The following is an 18,451-nucleotide window of genomic DNA, read 5'->3' as shown; positions in this document are numbered from 1 at the left end:
TCATATCGACTTAGGCACGGTGGGGCCGATTCATCCTTTATCAATATAACTCGGTGGATTAACGTTTAATCGATTCTACTTTTAGAACTCTTGGTCGATAATATTACATTAACATTTATCTTTAGCCCAAAACACATTCAACAAGGGGACGGTGTGGCCGATAAAACCCTTATCGAAAAACTTTTGTTGAGTTCAATCCAAATTTCGAATAAATGTGTCCATGATCCAAACCCACATTAACTTGGGCACGGTGTGGCCGATTCATCCCTTATCAACATGAATTCGGTGGATAGACATTTATCACCCACTTCCCCTACGTAACAAGGTTTGTACCCCGGTGTGGCCGAGTGCACTCCCTCACGAAATAGGTTTTCATGGTTTCTACTATTTTGTAAGGCTATGTCTCAATTGATTGTTTTTGCGAGAGGTCATGTCAATTTATTATCTATCACGTTTTAAGTGAACTAAAGCGGTGAACTACGATAATTGTAATTGACACGGTCGATGAACTCGATTAGATAAAGATGCATGTTTTAGTTATGGCGATTTAGCGATGCATGCGACATATAAATAAAATGTAGAGCATAAAAATAAATCCTAGTATGGCCTTCCTAAAATAGAAAACTATTACATATTCGGAAACCAACTCCATTGGTCCCTTGAACTTCGATTGTGGCACGCATCTCGAGGTAACACCGTCTTTATGTATCACCATCTTGAAGAAATCCGTCTTTGGGAACTCCGAAATGAATAAAATTACATAATAAATTACATAATTTCCTATTATACATTTGTAACTATAATAAAATAAATCAATAAAATTACAAAACGGTGATACGAGATCACAATAAATTACAACCGAATCGATATTACCATACATTTCGGGTAATACCAATTAAAACTAAGGCCATACTAAGTAAAAATTTCATAATTCAAAAATTACATAAAATAAAATTATGACAATCATAAATAAAATGCAGCATTATAATATGTATGAACATGCCCAATTTTATGCTAAATCGCCTTTAAGGAGCCAATATCGTATATTAAACGGTTTTTACGGATTTGCGTGATTCAACGTTTTAAAATCACAATAAATTACATAAATTCATATTTATGCACAAGTTAATTACCCTAACCTCTTAGGACTCAAAATTAGTCTTCACTAATTATTTGACTATAATTAACTCATATTTCTTAAACTTGTTCATTAATGGACTTAAAATTACAATAAAATGCTATAAACTTCAAATAAATCACAAAAATTTCAAATAAATTCAAAATTCAAAATTTAAACTCATGAACATTCTGGAAAAATACCATGACACTCATAATATTCTAAAACTTAGGTTAAAAATTTCGAAATTTATCCGGAAAAACAATGTTGCGGTTTATCGGTTTTAACAAATATAATCATAAAAACATGAGAAAAATTATATTTATCAACTTTTCAATTTTAGATCTGAAATGGATAATAAAATGCAACATATGACGTTTTTCCTTAGTCATGGAGTATGTTTTAGGAATTATTCACTAATTAAGTCACTATTTATACTATTTTTCATCAAAAATCCATAAATCATGCATGAAGACTTCAATATAGCCCATTATTTTACACACATCTTGTAAAATTGTATGTGACAACATACTAAATTTCTATGACCAGATTCGAAATATTTCTCATATTAACCTATTTTTCATCTAAATCCGATTTTTATCATGAAAAATCCATTTTTCGAGCATAAGAACTCATAAAATTATGAAAATTTCCAGATCATCTAAAAATAATATATGTGAAAACATATCCAAAAACCACTGGAAAATTCGAAGTTTAGCTAATTTTCGTCCAAAAATGACATTTTTATCATAAAAATCACATTTTAATGCCAATATTATATAAAATGAACAATAAAATCCATAAATTAACCAAAATATCCTAAATACATTTTAGGATCAGAAACTTTAACATGCATAAATTATTTTCGTGATATATCATAATATCACAAATTTACAAGTTTTGTTTGTTAATCATATAACTCGGAAAAACAATAACCGATTTGCATGCAAACAACCTTGTGCTCTTGATACCGCTTGTTAGAAATCTATATCTCATTACTTAACATATTCATATATGTATCATTTTAATTTCGTCATAAAATTAAAACTAGATCTTATGCATGCAAACTAAAACAAAAAGATAAGAAAATCAATTTCTCACCAAATAAATTTCGGTCAAATGGGCACCAACAAGATCTCCTTCTTGTTAGTTCTTGAGCTATCCATTTATAAGGATGAACATTCAAAAATCCCAAAGTATAGATTCTCCTCTTGATTGCACCCAAGACTATCCCTTATCCCCACTAAATAATATTAACTAGATATTAGTTTAGTAGTTTACCTTAAAATTGATTACTAACACTCATATATTACATTAATAATTTTAGTAATCCTTTTGGAACAATTAGAATCCAAACATCTCAAGTTTTTGAGAAAGATGATGAAGATAGAGAGAAGAATGCATGTGTAGCTTTTTCATGCATGAAGAGAATGAATTAGTAATAAAAAATGAGAACAAAAGTTCTCATTTCTAATGCATGCCACCGGTGGGAAGGAGACAAGGAAAGCATCTTTTCCTTTCTTTTTGTCTTCACAATGTGTAGGTGTGTAAGACAAAGTAGGATAGGTGTAAGGCTACAAAAGCAAGGCCTATGATTATTTATCATAAAATAAATCAATCTTACACCATCACAACTCCCTCCATTCGGTCCATCCTCCATAATATGGACTACCATTTTATTTTGTCAATTTGTCATTTGTCACACAATATGTCTCATGTAATATATTACATGTTATTAATTAATTTAATGCATATTTATCACATAAATATCATTTCATGAATTAATTAAATTACATCCAATAAATTGACTAGTGATAGTTGATCACATAAACAAAATGGGTCATGTAATTATAATTCACAATATCTTGTAATTATAATCAACCATTCATTCTTATCTTTATTGTTTCTCAAACAATAAACAATTTTAGTAATAAAGCATTTTATTACTAAAATAAATCTTATTTAATCCCATTACAATAAGATATCAATATTCTCTCTCACAAATTGAATTGTTCAATTTTAAGGAATTGATTAACTTCTATCGTCATACAATCAATCAGCTTTATGGATAAGGGCATCATCCTTTAGGTGTGACCTTAAGGGATCAACTGACCACCACCGTCCCACGACAGTAACGTCAAACTCTAGCAAGCCAATCGTTACCGATTTATGTTGATCAGTTGACAATATAATGAATCATCCCTTACGTATTCTTTATATGAGATTTAATAATAATATTTAAATCATGTGATCGCACTATTGTTGAGGACACATTTCCCAACAATATTTGTTATTTCTGTTGCATAATTTAAATTGTTGTTCAAATAAGTTAACCAATTATTGAGTAATTTAAGCATTTGTTAAGTAATGTAATTGTTGTTTAAATGATTGAAACGATTATTGAATAATGTAGCCGGTTAACTTATGCATTGGATGTTTGATGGATGTTCAATGGTTTAATTGTTGGTTGAGTAGGTAAATAGTTTATCCCGAATGTGTATGGTATAAGACGTTGTATGGTGTAAGCTTGTTTGGTAAAATGGAAGTGATTGTTGTGGTCGTATACTTTTTCTATTGTTAACATGTGGATGGTGACTCGGAATGGAGTTGTGCTTTGATGGTCATATTCGTGAAAGTAGATTGTGATGGCTACTCGGCATGGGAAGTTGGGCGGTATGTTGTGTATGTCTATAAGAGTTCTTGTTGGGTTTAGTTGTTGTTAGTTGTCTTGACTTAGATTACACTCTCGGTAATTTAACGGTAATTTTCTCCAAATTGACTTCTCTCCAAATTGACTTCTCTCAACTAATTGTGTATGGCTACTTCTCTCAACTAGTTGTTGTTAGTTGTCGGGCGATTTAGCGATGCATGTAACATATAAATAAAATGCAAAGCATAATAAAAATCCTAGTATGGCCTTCCTAAAATAGTAAATCTAATTTAAATATTACAAATTCGAAAACCAACTCCTTTGGTCCCTTGAACTTCGGTCTTGGCACGCATATCAAGGTAACACCGTCTTTAATGTATCGCCTTCTCGAGTGACACCGTCTTCAAGGATCTCCGGAATAAATAAATTACATAACAAATTACATAATTTCCTATTATACATTTGTAATTAAAATAAAAATAAATCTATTAAATTACAAAATGGTGATACGAGATCACAATAAATTACAACTGAATCGATATTCCCATACATTTCGGGCAATACCAATTAAAAACTAAGGCCATACTAAGCAAAATTACATAATTCAAAAATTACATAAAATAAAATTATGACAATCATAAATAAAATGCAACATTATAATATGTATGAACATGCCCAATTTTATGCTAAATGGCCTTTAAGGAGCCAATATCGTATATTAAACGGTTTTTACGGATTTGCGTGATTCAACCTTTTAAAATCACAAAAAATTACATAAAATCATATTTATGCACAAGTTAATTACCCTAACCAACTTAGGACTCAAAATTAGTCTCCACTAACATATTGACAATAATTAACTTATATTTCTTAAAATTGTTCATTAATGGACTCAAAATTACAATAAAATGCCATACACTCCAAATAAATCACAAAAATTTCAAATAAATTTGAAATTTGAAATTTTAAACTCATGAATATTCTGGAAAAATACCATGACACTCATAATTTTCAAAAACTTAGGTTAAAAAAATTTCGAAAATTATCAAGGAAAAACAATGTTGCGGTTTATCGGATTTACCAATAACAACCATAAAAATATGAGAAAAAATATATTTATTAACTTTTCAATTTTAGATCTGAAATATATGATAAAATGAAACATGTGACGTTTTTTCTTAGTCATGAAGTATGTTTTAGCAATTATTCACTAATTAAAGTCACTATTTATGCGATTTTTCATCAAAAATTCATAAATCATGCATAAAGACTTCATTATAGCCTATTATTTTACACACATCTTGTAAAATTGCATGTGACAACATACTAAATTTTTATGACCAGATTCGAAATATTTCTCATATTAACCTATTTTATCATTTAAATTCGATTTTATCATGAAAAATCCATATTTCGAGCATAAGAACTCATAAAATTATGAACATTTACAGGTAATCTAAATATAATATATTTGAAAACATATCCAAAAACCACTGGAAAAATCGAAGTTTAGCTAATTTTAGTCCGAAAATGACATTTTTATCATAAAATCACATTTTTAATGCCATTATTATATAAAATGAACAATAAAAATCCATAAATTAACCAAAATATCCTAAATACATTTTAGGATCAGAAACTTTAACATGCATAATTGATTTCGTGATATATCATAATAAACACAAATTTATAAGTTTTATATGTTAATCGTATAACTCGGAAAAATTATAACCGATTTGCATGCAAAAAACCTAAGGCTCTTGATATCGCTTGTTAGAAATCTATATCTCATTATACTCAACATATTCATATATGTTTCACTTTAATTTAGTCATAAAATTAATTAGATCTTATGCATGCAAACATAAGTAGAAGTAAAGAAGAAATCATGTTCCTTACTATGTGATTCTGCTTTATGGGCACCAATAAGATCTCCTTCTTGTTAGTTCTTGAGCATTCCAAATAATGGATGAACAAATATTCAAGTATAGAATCTCTCCCAAAAGTGAATACCCAAAGTAACCCCTTAAAAGATTAAAATTACTTGATCTAGAATAATAAAAATGTTACTAAAAATTGACCCAAAATATTTATTTTGGTCTCTATTATTTCGGTATAGAGAAAGGAATTTTGGAGATTTTATCTCTCTAATTTCTCATTAAAATGTAGAGAGGAAATTAAATTTATTACACTAGAAATTTTATGTGAAGTTGTGAATGAATAATTGATTGATGAAAAACCCTCTATGTTGCTCTAGAAAACCGGTGGAGGAGGGACAAGAGAAGCCAATGCATGGCCTTGTTCTTCTCAAGGTGAGAATAGGCATGTAAGGCTAGTCGCTTAGGTTAATCATCATGTTTTCCACTCAACAAAATCAAAACACAATATTAACCTTATTCCCTCTAATTTTCGGCACTTATAAAATGGGAGGTCCATTTTATATTTTGTCATTTGTCAATTTGTCATATTTTACATGACATGTCACAATGTAATGTATTTTTAACATATTAAAAATCAACGTATTAATAAAAATACGTCATGTACAAAAATCGACATAGTAATTCATAATTACTTGTACCAAAAATGGTTTATCAATTATAAATCACGTCTTGTATTCATAATAAATTATTCATTCAGTTTCAATTGTTTCGTACACAATAATTTTATCCAAGTAATAAAACAATTTGATTACTTAGACCGTATCTATATTTAATCGAATTACAATAAGACACGTCAATAATACTCACAAAATCGTCCGTCAATTTTAAGCAATTTAATTGACCCGTATCGACATACGATCAATTAAATAATCAATTAAGAGTGTTACCCTTTAGGTATGACCTAAGGGGATCAACTGATCACCACCGTCGCACGACAGTAATGTCAAACTCTAGTCAGCCAATCATTACCGATATGCGTGGACCAGTTGACTGTAAAATATTACATCCCACATGTATTCTTAAAATGAGATTTAAACATGTGATCATTATGATCGACAGTTGTGATCGCATTATTGTTGGAGGACACTTATTCCAACAGCTAATGGGTCAAAAGGCTAAGTTTGGCTTAAGTGGAGCTAAATGGGTGAAAAATGTAAGAAAAGGGAAATTTGCAAGCACCTCCCTGCATGTGACACCGACCACAAACCCGAATGTATGCATTTGACAAGAAATCGAATGTCATGAAAGTGCAAAAATGATGAACATGCTATGCAAGGATTACTACTCTCAATTCCTATGTGAACCGGTCATAATGTCACCAGTTATAAGGCTCTAAATCTCAGAAATTGTAAAGTAGGTTGCCGATTTATCAAGTCAAGTCTAAACAGTCGGCTAAATTTTTGACATTAACTCGTAGATATGCGCATGACTCAACTAATAACTATCAATGAAAGTGCAAGGCTCAAGTAAAATGACAAGTTAAAGTGCAGTTTCATCACGGAAATCTACCGTTCCGACTCAACCTATATGCAAAAATAAACGTGAATTTTTTATTAATTTAAGTTTTTTTTTTTTTTTTCAAATAAAGAACAAAGAATATGAAATATGAAAATTAAACGTGATAACATGACTGCAATAAAAGCTGCATGCAGACACAGATATGGATGCATAACCTCCCTAAACCAAACCGTACAATGCCCTCATTGTACCCAAAAATAGGGAAAGGAAATGCAAACTAAAAAAGGAGAGTGAAGATGCAGAAAACTTACAAGATAACGCGAAGAAGGGACCTCCCCAAACCAAACCAAAGAACATGGGAGGTCACAAACAGCTTCATAGTGGCGTCATAGGAAGCGAATCAAAGCAAGAAAACTCGATCGAGAGAACCGATTATTAAACAAAATAAAAATTGAAATGTTTGAAAAACAACTAAAAATAAAATCTCTGGGTTGCCTCCCGGGTAGCGCTAGTTTCAGACAGGTCCCAGCTCGACTTTCTTTCTTCATCCAGCTGCTCCAGTCAGTTACAATCAAAGCAGCTCAAAACTCTTAGCATGAGATCATATATCTGCGCATGTGCTACACAAGAGCATAAGTAACACCATAATATAAAAATAAAATAGGAAATTGAAATATTTAACCGTTTAAGCCTGACAAATTTCCTATGACAGCTCCTAAATTTATCCACAAAATAAAGGAGCTCTGGAGCAATTAATATTAATCTAGGGAAGCGTTTCAGATTAACAAAATTGAGATGACAAGAACGGTGAAAAACTGTTAAATTAACTGACCAACTGGGAGGGGGTATAGCATTAAAAGTAAAAATACGAGTCATACGAGGTAGCGTACTATTAATATTAACAACAATAAAAAGGTGGGTTGCTCTCAATGTCGGAATCATTGACAAAAGAATATATTACCTCATCCATGCTAGGAGCAATTACCGACTCAGCTGTCTTCTCGTCACCTTCCTCTGTGGATATCGTCCCGTAAATCGCAGCCTCAAGCGCATCCAACTTGGCCTTGAAAAGGAGGATTCACCGTATCCATTATCATCATCAAACTCGTCATCTAGAACAAACCCACATGACGAATCAATGTTCTCACTGGCCAAATCAGTCGATCGAGTAGAATTGTTACTCGATCGAAAGATTTCCTCGTGATATTCACTCGATCGAGCACATAAATTAACTCGATCGAGTTCTTCCTCTAAGCAACTGTTCGATCGAGTGGTGTATTCTGTTCGATCGAACACTTCTTCTGATATTCTACTCGATCGAACAATATTACTAGCTCGATCGAGTGATTTCTCTAGTGCAGCGCAGAAATCTTCATAACTCGCTTCATTTTCGGATAGATCTTTGTAATCCGAGTCATCCAAATCTTTAATAGCGCTAGGTAACTCGGGTCCTTTATGGGAAAGACCACTCTCGGTGTAGGTAGAGTATACCTCTTCTGGTTGCCTACTATTCGACTCAGCTACTAGCTGAGCTATTTGAGACTCCAGCTCAATGAGTTGAGCTTCTGTACATCTATCATACTCTTGCCTTTTGGATGCAAGTGCCTTCATCAAAGATTTCAGCTCCGCAATCTCTTCTTTTCGTATATCAGGAGGAGGAGCTTGTTGTTGCGGTGGCCAGACAAACGGAGGCTGTTGGTAGCCTCGTTTATAAGGTAGATGTGGCGGCACAACTACATAGGAATGGCTAGCTCCTCTACGGTGCTTGAATGCGTAGACCTCGTCATTTTCTGCCATGCAAAAAGCTGCATTGTGCTCAGCAGCACCACATCTCCCGCAGTAAATCACCTGCTGTGCCATATAATGGAACATAGGTGACGGGTCAAAGGTACTCAAGCCTTCCCTTTGACGATCTTTTACCTAGAACTGTCTAGGTAGGACCTGTAGGGCCTATCAAAACAGCACTAAAGAAAAAGATTAGAACGGCCTCAAGGGAAAAATCCCTTGAGGCTAAAAACGGACAAAATTAAACAAATAAATAAATAGTTGCCTCCCCGGCAACGGCGCCAAAATTTGATACCGTCGTAGACAAGTAGATAGTAACCGCCAAAATATTTACACTAAGAGAAGCTAGCAGTAAGTAGGGTCGATCTCCACAGGGAGGTGGTTACTATCTACTTGTCTACTCGGTCTGTCTAATGTCACAATCGGGGGTTTTGGTTGTTTTGACTAACCTAAATAGATTAAGGCAAGAGAAATAAAGATAAGAGAAATTAGCAAGAAAGAGAGAAAATTAGGATGTCGGGTCATCAATGAACGTCAGTGAATTGCAGCTAAGATCACATATTAGTCGATGTGTCGGTCTATGGAGCAGTGAATATCTCCTTCCGGTCTCAATTCGCCCTAAAATACTATTAGCTTAGCTTCCGCCCTCACTAAAACATTATATTGTTCACTGCAGGTCTCACCCCTTCCAACCTTCCGGTCCAAGTCAAGGCTTACCAAGGTTAAAAAGGCTAATTGCATCGATTCAATAAACAAGATACAATTAAAGCAGCGATTAACAACATAGACAAAAACAACAACGACAATCTGCAAACTAATTAGCAATTAACATTCATTCATCGAATCCCCTAATCCTAGTAGAGAGAATTAGCTAGACATGATAAAGGGAAGAACAGAAATAAAGGGAAAAGAAATAAACATTAAATAAAAAGAGAGAAAAGGGAAAAAGAGAGAATTACAGTAGATCCGGAAAAACAGAGGAAAGCAGTCAACAGTAGAAAAGAGGAAAGAAATTATGAAGTGTCTAGGAACAGTGTCCAAGATCCGTAACAGAGAAAAAAAGAGAGCCATAATGTGTATCTCGTCTTCCTATTTATAGGAAAGACGATTTTATTTGACCTAAAAACAAATTAAAGCTAAAAAGCCCAAGCCCAATAGAGATTTACTCGATCGATGACTTTTATATCACTCGATCGAGCAAAACCAACCTAAAACCTCTTGATCGAGTACTTTAGGAACTCGATCGAGCACTTATTAAATAGGCACTACTCGATCGAGTAGAAAAAGGATTCGATCGAACACAATTGTACTCGATCGAGTACTTTCCAGCGCACAATTCCTGCTTCGCGCACTGAACTTCAAACGGCTGTCATTTCTTCTTTACTTGGCCAAACAGGGCGTTTCAGGTGGCGTTGGAAAGCTAAGAGGACAAGATATCATCTCCAATTAGAATTACCTAAAAATATGTTGTAAAACTCGAGATATGACTCTTCAAAGTAGGCACTAACAATTTGAAGTTCCTCCTTTACTCGCCTAGCTATCTTACTTCTTTGCGCATCTCAAAATAGTAGTTTCTAAGCTCCGACTCAAATCATCTCCTAAATGCATGCATAGGGACATGTTTTAGGCTTGATTATGCTCATTTCCGGTTCATACCTTCAAATAATACAAGACAAACCAAAGTAGACAATTCGGGGGACATTTGTTGCTAAACACTACACAAAATGCATAGAAATGCGTGCAAATAAAGTACAAAATACCTATATAAAATACACGTATCACACCTCCACCTCTTTATGTATCATGTCATGTATCAAAGTAGTCGCAGTGCGTTAGTACATAGCCCCAGCATTGATTAGCCCGAATGGCATAACAGTATAATAGTATGTGCCCCATTGAGTGACAAAGGCTGTCTTATACATATCTTCTATGGCCATTTTGATTTGGTTATACCCTGCATACCCGTCCATGAAGGATAACAACGCGTGATCTGCTGTATTATCTACCAATATATCGATGTGTGGTAGAGGGAAGTCGTCTTTAGGACTCTCTTTGTTCAAGTCTCTGAAATCAACACAAACCCGGATTCGCCCATCCTTTATGGGTACGGGGACTATATTAGCCACCCTGTCTGAATACTCGGAAACTTTGATGAATCCGGCTTTGAATTGATTATCGACTTATTCTTTAATCTTAAGAGCCCACTATGTCCTCATTCGACGAAGCATCTTTTTCACTGGTTTGAAACCTGGCTTAATTGGAATATGATGCTCTGCGATGTCCCTGTCGATCCCTGGCATGTCCTTATAAGACTAAGCGAAGACGTCTTTGAACTCGTGTAGGATGTCGATGAAATTGGCCCTTTCAGTTGGGTCTAGGGTCGTCCCTATCCTAAATTCTTGGGGTTCTAGTTCCGTTCCTACGTTGATAGGTTCGGTGTTTTGTATAACTGGTACCCCTTCCCCCTCTTCTAGTATTTTCTTAATTATATAGAGAGGTAATTCGATTGAGTCTGGGTCAGGATTATACTCATTATTATAGTAAATAGAATTACATTCAGAATAACACAAGGAGTAGACAGAATCAGATTTATTCATATTAAAGTTTGAAAACAGCTGAAACAAAGAAGCTATCTGCGGGGTAGTCACTGGCGGTAATGGGACAGTTGCTGGGAGAAACAAAAGGGTGAGGAGTGACAACAGAAGGAGACTCTCTAGCGACTTCTCTAGACTTAGGTTCCGACTCTGACTCTGACTCGAATTCATCGACTTCGGGTTCTCCTTTGAACATCTCTCCTTCTCCAGTAGTGACCTTGAAGAGCTTTCCTTGATTGTTGGTCCACTTGATCGACTTTCTCCATCCTTTCTCCTGATTTGAGCTGGTGTCAGTGATCAGTGCTGTAGGGTTGAAATGGTTGTCTTGAAGTATCATGGTAATGATCTCATCCGTAAGACTTTCTGCATTTTTTATCAAAGGATGATCCCTGAGGTAGACATCTTCAATGTTATCTGCCCAAACTCCATTGATCTCCTCCTTGATTGGAGAGATAATATATGAGCAATCCAAGTCTGATTCCTCATCGGTGATCATCAGAATTTCAAGAGGATTCTAAGTATTGTTAGGCTTGCTTGCGGGAGGTATTGGCAAACGTCCATCTTCAATCATATCCTGAATGACATGTTTCAATTTGAAACAATTTTCTATATCATGCCCTTTACCTCTATAATACTCGCAGTAGGCATTCTCATCCTAAAACCTAGACTTCTTCTCTGGGTCAGGTGTAGGACCGATAGGCTGGAGTTTGCCTTGTTTCATCAGTCTTTTTAGAGCATTGAAGTACGAGTCACCAACGTTGGTGAACTTTCTCTGTGGGTTATTCTTCTTAGATGATTCGACAAGGTTGACCTTGTCGGTCTTGCTAGTGGAGCCATAAGAACGACTCATTGTGCCTTGATATCCGCGACCCATCATTTTGGATAAGAGTCCTTTAGGATGTCGTCTTCAATTCTTGTTCCTAGCACATTTAAGTCTTTGAAATACTTTATGTTCTGGTACCTTAGATGGTTCACATAGATTGGCCTTAAATTGTCTACGAACTTTTCAACAAGCGTAGCTTCATCTGGACGCTCGACGAGTTGTGTGCTAGTCTTTCTCCACCTACTTAGAAAGTCGGTGAAACCTTCTTTATCATTTTAGGTAAGAACCTCTAGAGTACGCATATTGACTTGAATTTCAGCATTATCTGCATACTGTTTGGTGAACTCAATTACAGCATCGTCCCAAGTAGCAATTTTCCTGTGATCAAAAGAGTAGAACCATTGCTAAGGAATAGTATCGAGAGATGAAGGAAAGATCCTTAAGAACATCTCTGGCTTAATGCCTTTGATAGACATATAATCTTTGAAGGCACGAATATGGTTCAAAGGGTTTTCGTGCCCCTTAAACTTCGGAATATCAGTCATGTTGAAGTTAGTTGGCAGTTGAGCATTTACTGGCTCATATTTGCGACTGTTTTCCTTATAGATGTCATCTCCCTTGAGGTACATTAGTTGCTCCTTGAAATACTGGAGTCGCTTTTCAGCTTCAGTATGACCTAGTGGAAGATTGACTTCTGGTTGTCCAACAAAGGGTGGAAGATTATCGTGTACGAGCATGTCAGGAATGGGATCCTATGTAGAAGGAAGTCTAGCTTCTACAGTGACAATATGGCCCTCGATGGCGTTCAGGCGAGCATAGGTTTGGTCTTGGCTTGCCTGGAGACGAAGGAGTGCAGCTAGGATTTGATCATTACCATTTACGGGTTGTTAAGGTTCACCATTAACGCTTGCTTGACTAGTTCCCACCATTTTGGACTGAGAATAAGAGATCAACGATGAATCAAAACACGATCGACCATTTTTGCACACTTACTCAAAGAAAGACTTGACTTGTGAGGTGGGCGTATGCCACTGTGTCAAGTGGGATTTGAAAATGACAAATTTTGAAATGTTTGTCCTAGAAAACTGTAGTGTAGTTGCAGGAGTGCTGACTCGAAGTGGGTTTTGCAATGGGTTTGAGGCCCGAAGTTGGACTCGACATTTGGACAGAGTTTCATCTTAATCTGCGCTATTTTAGGCCATTTTCGAAAATATTTACATTTTAAAATGGATTTAATTTTACAAAATTTCGTCATGGTTTTGTTTGCAAATGGTGATCACATATATGATACAAACATACATATGGGCATTATAATGGTATACTGAGTGCATTTAAAGGGTTTTGGCTTAAAAGGTGGGTTGCCATACCAAGCAATCAAACCCTGGTCTGTAGAGAGGTCCGTGCCAAACATGAGTAAGGTCAGTTCCTAGTTCATTTCCTCGAGTAGTGAAAGCTCTCGATAGAAACATGAGTATGTACCGTAGTATGGTTGACGTCAATCGCTATCCATCTTTAGGCGCAGATAGGAATTTGGACCATCCGGACGGGACGATTGGTCGAATGGTTTGGTTTAGGGCCTAGGAAGACCAAATGAAACGACCTAAGATGGTCGAGTAATGAAAACCGACAAATGCCTCGTATAAACTATTCCCTAACCTTATTCAAGTTTCACCCTGGGTAACACGTAAGCGTATCATCCCCAGTGGAGTCGCAAAACTGTGGACATGGGCCACCCGAGCCGCGCGCACCCGCGCGTTGGTTCGAGGCGGCGGCACTTCTCCCACGGAACCTTGGTTTGCCAAAGCACGTCATGGGCCATTACCGATTGGTGAGGCTTTAAAACCGGTGAAAGGTTGAATAAGCCTGCATTTGTGGAGTCGCCACCAATTTATTGTGGAAAAATTGGAAACCGTTCAAATACCTCGTGCCATATCAAGACACAAAGTAATGACATGAACACTAAGAACTCGTTACCCTTAGCATTCTATGTTTAGAATGACTCTCGAGATGTCAATGGATACGGATGTCTAGAGATAACTGGAGTAAGGGGTGAGGGTACGTATTAGGAAGCTCTTTAATTCGAACACCTAATCCCGCCCGCCTCGATAGCGGCCTCTACTAATGATTAGGGAAATTGTTCATATTTGATATGTCGTCGATGTAATGCATGCAATGCAACAAACATATATTAGTCCTAGCATGTGAAATTAGACTATGTCGGTTAACATGTGTTTTAGCAAACAATCGGGGGTCGGAGTTTGAAGTTAGATTCAATTCATGTGAATGCCATACAATTAAATCATACATAAAAATAATTACGATAAATGACTAACAATAATCAAAATTACAAAGTACAAAGTACAAGGCTTATTTGATCTACGTCAAAAGCACGCTCAAAGACGGGATTTAGAAGAAGAAAATAAAAGGAAAAATAAAATTAAAATTAAAATACGTCAGATTAGAGGTGATAATACGATAATAGTTGATTAAAAACTTAATTATGAGCTACGTCAAAGCGAGAAATAATTCAGGGACAGAGACCAACCCATAACAGGCGCAGCATCTGTTGCGTCCTTTGGAAGAGGCGCATCAATCCTTGCATATGTTCTAGAGCTGGGCTCTGTCTGTGAAGTCAGAACTGCAACATCGTTATCGTTAATTGGTAGATTTAGGAATGATTATTGATATTATACTCGAGTTGAAGTGATTTAACCGGTTATATGCAACTGGGCAAGTTATAAAACGAATTAAAAACGAGAAATTACAGCGGTTTACATGATTATGATGAACTCGTGTCGGAAATACAAAAGAACAAACTTTAGGTTAAGAACGGATTTAGACAAATAAAACTCGAAAGAAAACTTATGTATCAAGTTAGGATTCCAGAACCTCGACATGAACAAGTCGAATCCCGAAGAATCAATTTTGAATTAAAACGGTGAAAACCCGCAAGTATTAAATTACTCGGGATTAAGGACGAATTAAGAATTGCAATTTAAAAAGGATTGTTAAAACCTGATTTATATACTGTCACAACAAAGAAAACAAAGAAAAACGAAAGAAATAAGAAAAAAAGAAAATTGCAGAACGTCGAGGAAGAATAAGAAGAACCGGGGCAGCGGCAGCCTCTGGAAGAGGCGGAGCAAGTGCTGCGACCCTTCGAAGAGGCGCAGCTGCTGCTGCGTTTCTTCTCGACATCTGATCTCTACTGTTTTGTAAAAACGGTTTTAAAAGATTGATTTTAAGTCAGTTTTTGAACGTGCTCTTGATGTGAGTTTACATTAATCGATACAAAATAAAAGTACAATAATAAAATGGGATTTACACCCTCAGACTTACATGTTTGACGAAACATGATTGAGTAAAGTTATCGTTTTAGTGATTGCTCGACTCGAATATGTGTGGAAAGTACCCTCGTTAGAGGATTTAGGTAAATTGATTAGGTTGATTAAATGTGGAGTTGGTCAAATTGGTCGGTCTATGCAACGTGACTGGGACTCAGAAGGATCTGAGCTTACGTGGTCGATTGATCAAGCACGTAGGCGTCGAAAGCAATAGCGTGGTCTAGAATGCAAAGAGAGAAGAGAAGGGCGGACACTCGTGTGAAAAATATGGAGGCCGAAGACCTTTATTTATACTAAACATTTGGAGGAGTTTAGGAATGACACGGATTTGGAAACAAATCACGGAAATATTCTGAAAACTGTGAAAAGAGGGCTAGAGAAGAGGTGCAGCAGCCACTGCGACCCTTGGAATAGGCGCAGCACCTGATGCGTCCTTTCCCCAGAGGTTTCCTCCTCAGCAAGAAAGATTTCCGCGTTTTTTATGGAATTTCGGTAGATATACACTTCCTTATTCCGTGAAACACAATATATGGAATATATTTCATTAAAATATTTAAATTAATTAGGAATAACTATCCAGAGAATTCTAGAACATTCCGGAATATTCCGACTCGGCATTTAAACGACTTTTAGAAAGATGAAGCGGTTTTTGACCCGGACTCCAAATGAACTCTAATTACAGTCAAAATGACCGTATCGGCGCGTAGAAGATGAGCCAGAGGTTGACTCGAGTGTTTGAGCTATCACTTTTCGATGAACTTACGAACTGTCATAAAATCATTCCGCGTATGAAACATGCGGCCTAATCATCATTGGGTGGTTGGCAGGAGTTATAGAAATGAGGTATCTACAGATGTGGGTCGCACCCACGACAATCCTTACGGTGTTATCATGTTGTGTCGCCTCATCCATTTGTTGCTTTTCCACTAAGGCCTGTTTAGAAAAATTTACGTCTAATGCGTGAAGGGTACCCGCTGAACAGTAACGCTGGTACTGTTCACGCGAACAGTTTTTTTTTTTTTATTGTTGATTAATTTAATCCAAATTTAAAAAACAATTACCAACCAATTAATATCAACATATTAATTATGAAAATTTTATAATCTAAACAAAATTTTACCTATCAATTAATATCACTATATTAATTATGCAAATTATTCCATGTTTAAAGTCTATCCCATAAGTGGATTAAAAATAATAATCTAGCATATGACTATGATCATAAAATCTTATGCAAATAGCTCTGATACCACTGAAGGATTATATAGATGTAAAAGCGGAATTTCAGAAAACAATTTCCTAACATCTATACTAGGATCACATACATAAAATAATATGAATCATAATAAAAGGCAAAAAGAATATTTACCTCTTGAAGCGTAAGTTCCACAAATAGCTTATATAAAAGAGATCTGAGAGCCCCACTTGTTGCCCCTCTACTCGGTCCACAAGCACAACCTGGAAACCCACGTCTGCTAGAACGGAAGAGAAGGATCAATATCACTCTCTTACTTTTATGGGTGCTTGAGGCAGGCGGTATATGGAAAGAACAATAGATTTTCTTCCTTGTGATTTCTTATGAAAAAAGTTATATTTACATCACCCTCTAACTATATATATATATATAGTATTAGGATCATGTAAGTCCTCCTCTTACATGTGAGTCCATAAGTCTCATTGTGAGCCTTTAGATGAGGGAGTTGAAGGGCTGAGATTGAAAGCAAAAATAAGGAGATTAATGCCTAATTAAACACTCCCCCTCTCTACTTAATAATCCACATTAATTAATTATTAATCCACTATATAACATTTTTTCTCAAACACACTTCTCACTCATCCCTCATAATATCATCCTCTCCCCCTCTCTAAAATCCCAAATAAATCAAAATCCTAAAAAAACAAAAACCACTCATCCCCACTTTCAAAAAAACAAACAAATTAAACCCTAAAACAAACCACCATCCCACCCACCACCGACCACCACTTCCACACGCACCACCTACCCCCTCCGCTGCCACCTACCCTTCTCTTCCGCACCACCTAACCCCACCACTGCCACCGTTCCTCACCCCTACCACCATCACTCCCGGAATCACCATCAACGCACCACCTCCTCTCCTCCCCTGACACGCACCACCCACTACAATCCCACTACCGACCATCACAATCACAGCCTCACCACCGTCGACCCAGACACGCACCACCTACCCACTCCCTCATTTTTCTCTTCCCGATCTGTTTTCTTTTATCATTTTTTTTTTAAAGTTGAACTAACGAAACAGGGAGATTCCCTCACTTCCCAGATCTGCCTTTTTTTTTTTTTGGTGTGGCTAATAACCCACACGTTTCAGATCTACTTTTCATCATTTTTTTTTGTTTTGGCTCGTTTTTTTTTTGTCGGTAATGTTGGCGGTGTTGTTGGATGTCGGTGGCTCCTTTCTCGTTTTCTCCAATGCCGCGACTTTTTTTTTTTGAAATTTCAGATCTGGCTTCTTCTCGTTTTTATCTTGTTTTTTTTTTTAGATCTAGGTTTTTGAAAATAAATTTTTATTTTTATTTTAGTTTTATTTTGTGATTTTTAGATCTTGTTAGATCTTGTTTTTATTTTGTGATTTTTTAGATCTTGTTTTTATTTTTAGATCTTATTTAAGTTTACTCGAGTAAATATTTTAGATCTTGTTTTTATTTTGTGATTTTTTATATTTTAGTCTTGCATTTACTAAGTACTTCTCATATAATT

The sequence above is a fragment of the Silene latifolia genome, chromosome Y (genome assembly GCF_048544455.1).
Source record: "Silene latifolia isolate original U9 population chromosome Y, ASM4854445v1, whole genome shotgun sequence".
Lineage (NCBI taxonomy): Eukaryota > Viridiplantae > Streptophyta > Magnoliopsida > Caryophyllales > Caryophyllaceae > Silene > Silene latifolia.
Note: the sequence above shows the minus strand (reverse complement) of the source record.